Genomic DNA, 4,301 nt, shown 5'->3' with positions numbered 1-4,301 from the left:
TAGTGGCTTACTAATTATTCTGCAGGAGTATCTATCCTAGTCGCCAGAACCATATATATTGCTTTCATCCGCTCAATGATAGATTATCTTTCCTGTGCACATTGGCAACTCTCTAGATCAACTCTACAGCCTCTTGGAAAATTCCAGAACCAAGCAATGAGATTTATTCTAGGATGACTAGCATCCACTAGAATTGTAAACATGCAAAACGAACTCCGTCTCCCATCACTCGTTGAGAGAATATACTCCAATATCACTTACTTCAGTATCAAATTCCTTTATTACCCTTACCTGTCTCCTCACTATTCAAACATCATCAGAACTTCTCTCGATCTAGGTTTACCTCGTCCACAACTATGCCATGGGGGAAATACACTAGTTATTACTGTCTGTTCAAGCATTCGGGGGCTTGACATCAACATCGTGGCAGAGAACGTGGATTATGGCCTTGAACCCTGGCAGAATCCTGTGCCGGTAATCTCTTACACTACAGTGTCTAAGACTGACTTGACTCAACTTCAACAACAACGTGCATTGGATACCACCGACAGACTATCCTCTTCCCTCGGTGTGGCCCATCACCTGTACACAGTTGGCTCCCTGCAGCAGGATAGCAGTGCTGGATGCGCTTTTTCCTCCCTCCTTTGGAACCCCTTACAGAGGGCTGGACAGGCCGTCACCTCTCAAAGTCATCAAGCTCCATGTATTGTGAACTACATGGACTTCTACATGCAGTTATTTTAATCACACAGACCAAAAATAACGGCTTGATCATCTGCGAATCGCAACCAGCACTCCAAGCCCTTTCATCACATAAGGCAGCATACCAGCCCCTGGTTACACAATTACATAGGTAACTAGACATGGCTAACATGAGCTTACTGGTAGCTCACTTTCTATGGATTCCCTCTCACTTGGGTCTTCTGGCTAACAACACCGTTGACCATCTCGCAAAGGCATCAACTGGATCCTCTAGAGGCTGATGCTCCCAGTCCATCTCTCCTGTGCTGCAGAAATATGTTGCGACAAGCTGCTCCCGTACCTGCTCATCATCGTCGTAAAGCCGAGGGAGCCACCAGTGTATCAATACAGCATTAGGATCCTTCTTTCCTCATCAACACAAGTATCGCCACAGTGGAGTCATGATTCGTCAAAATAACGTGGTTTGTGTGCGTCTTCGGCTGGGTTGGCGACCAGTTTGGCAGGTGGCTAAGCAAGATGGAGATCCTCACTTTTCCTCCTGTAGGTTATGTGACGCACCCAACGCCAATACCCTGGAACACTATTGCCTGGAATGTCCACTTGTTAGTGACATATTACCCCCAAAGACTCACAGTAGTTGATATATGTGAAAATTTATTGACAGATAATAATTTGCTCGAAGAGATCCTCATGACCCATCCTCACTTTGGTGGATAATGAATAATCAACTGTTTTGTGATATTTACTTAAGATAGGTACAACCTACCTACGAAATCAAACTAAATTTAGTTTGTATTCCATATGAATTCATTTATATAACCTTCATTATATAGAAATGAACAATATTATTTTTAATATGTACTAAATGTTTCTCTATACTTTACTTTGTATTCCTTTTTATAACCCTCATTATATGCTGTAGATATAAACAATATTGTTTTAATATGTACTTAAATGTCTGTATATACTTTATATGTTTTTTTCTTTTGGCATAACTTAATTACAATGTAGATGTAAACAATATTACTGTGTTACCATGTACTAAAATGTCTGACGCCAATGGGTGCAATAGATTGATTAAAACAAAATCTCTCTCTCTCTCTCTCTCTCTCTCTCTCTCTCTCTCTCTCTCTCTCTCTCTCTCTCTCTCGACACACGAAGCCATACATAAATCATAGTAATTAGCAACACGATAAGCCAACAACTCCGACAAATTAATATCTTTTTCATAAGTAAAAAACCCGAGTGATCTTTTTCCTGTAAAATAAAAAATGTATCGTCAAAAAGTCTCCGTTTTTATTTACAGTAGCTCTAATCTATGAAAAAGAAGGAAATGACAAGCACCCAAAAAGAAGTCGTAATTAATGCTACGGGAATATGGGCGAGTCTATATACAATAAAGATTTCATCTTATAAGACTATAACACCAAAGTCATTACTGATGCCTATCCAAATGAACATTTGGTAAAATACGTTAAAAAGGGAACAGAATATTATAATATTTTATTTTGATCAGTACATATAGCAGTTCAAAGGGTTGTGTATTTACGAAATTATATGGAAAAATAAAGCCTTTAAAGTGGTGTATTCTTCGAGATGGATAATCTGTTGTGATGTAGAACAGTGCTCATTACAATTTTGCTTATAATTTCATCTTGTAGCTGCGTATAAACTGTTCACCACAGCTATAGTTATAATATGAGCAATATTATTTTAGATGATCCTAAGACAAGCTGTTTGATTATTTTTCAAAGTTTACATAAATGCTCTCTCTCTCTCTCTCTCTCTCTCTCTCTCTCTCTCTCTCTCCTCTCTCTCTCTCTCTCTCTCTCTCTCTCTCTCTCTCTCTCTCTAAGTTTAAGGCACTAGGTCCAGATGATATCCATCAGTGATTATAGAGCTAGGAGGAGCGATAACTCCACACTTTTACAAAATGTTCCAAAAGACGGCCAACGAAAGAAAGGCACCACAAGGTTGTATATTAGGCAATGTTCCTCCAATCGACAAGAAGGGACCAAAAGAAAAGCTTGGCAACTACAGACTTGTGTCTAACAATAGTGCCCTTGCAAACTTTTTTCTTTCAATTATAGTAGATTCAATAGTAGAACATATAGATAAAAACAATCATTTGATAAAGAGCATACATGGTTTTAGACAAAAGAGATTATACTATATGAGACCAAATCTGATGAAATTTGTCCACATGTTTACCATTTATGACAAAAGCAGGGCAATAGACATTATATTCTTAGACTTTCAAAAGGCTGTCGACATAGTTCCCCAGAACAAAAGATAATGGCTAAAATTGAAGCACCCCTGTATTACTGACCGAGCCAGCTATATGGATTGAAGATTGGTTGCCAAACAGAAAACAAAGACTTGTAATCAATGCAGAAGCCTTAGAGTGGGCAGCTGTTACAAGTGAAGTATCTCAAGAATTTGTTCTTGGCCAATTACTATTTTGGATTGACATTAACGACATGGATTGTGGATTAACCAGTAAAATAGCCAAATTTGCCGACAATACCTAAACTAGCCATAAAGTCTGCGAACTCAGAAGACATAGAAGCCTTAAGTGAGGGTCAATTTAAGCAAAAGGTAAATGTCAAATGTCTTTCAACTGGGAGAAATGCAAAGTTATGCACATAGATTATAATAATCCACAAACAGATTACTAACTGCTATGTAATGTTTCACCAAACAGAGTATAAGAGCTGAAAAGAAAGCACAAAAACTAATAGGTTACATAGACAGACAATTCAAATACAAAAACAAAGACCCCCATCTAGAATACGGACTCCAATTTTGGATTCAAAGTATTCAAAAAGGTCATAAGGACTGGGAGCAGTACAAGATAGGATTACCGAACCATTTCTATCACTAAGGGCAATTTTGATATAGACAGAGGATGCAACGTTTGAACTTATTTGATCTACAAACTAGGCGACTAAGGAGACAGTTAATAGAGGCATTCAAAGTTTTTGAAGGAGTAAAAAATGTTGATTACAACCATCTATTCAAACATAGCACAAATTCGTCCAGGGGCAACGGATACCTACTTGAATTGAAAAGATACAACACCACTCAACAAGGTAATTTCTTTGCATACAACATAGCAAAATACATGGACAGACTTCCAGCAAATGTGGTAAACAGTAACACGGTGTACGAGTTCCAGAATAAGTTACACAAGGTCACAAAAACTCTCTAAACGTTCAAACCAAATTGCTCCACCCAAGAGCAAGTTGAGTCTCCCCGGATGGACTAAAATCTTTTGGAGACATCCAAAATTCTTGTAACTCCTGTTAACTCTACCTTTTCAACTATGAAAAAGATGGCTGCACTCCAAAATGGCTGTAAATAATTAAGAATAGGAATACTTTAATGGTTGCTGCATTTTATTTCATCTTATCTGTTAGGTAAAATATATATTCGATATGGCTGATAAACAGAGCAATATAATATCAGAAAATATATTGTCCCGATCCCATTTTAAACTTAATCATAACAGAAAGATTATTTCTTTCGATACAGTCATTACCCATAAGCAAAATAGAAATAATACCATGGAAAAAGTTAATTAATATTTTCTTTTTAAT

The sequence above is a fragment of the Palaemon carinicauda genome, chromosome 4, assembly GCF_036898095.1.
Source record: "Palaemon carinicauda isolate YSFRI2023 chromosome 4, ASM3689809v2, whole genome shotgun sequence".
NCBI classification, from domain to species: Eukaryota; Metazoa; Arthropoda; class Malacostraca; order Decapoda; family Palaemonidae; genus Palaemon; species Palaemon carinicauda.
This window is presented reverse-complemented; position numbering follows the sequence as displayed.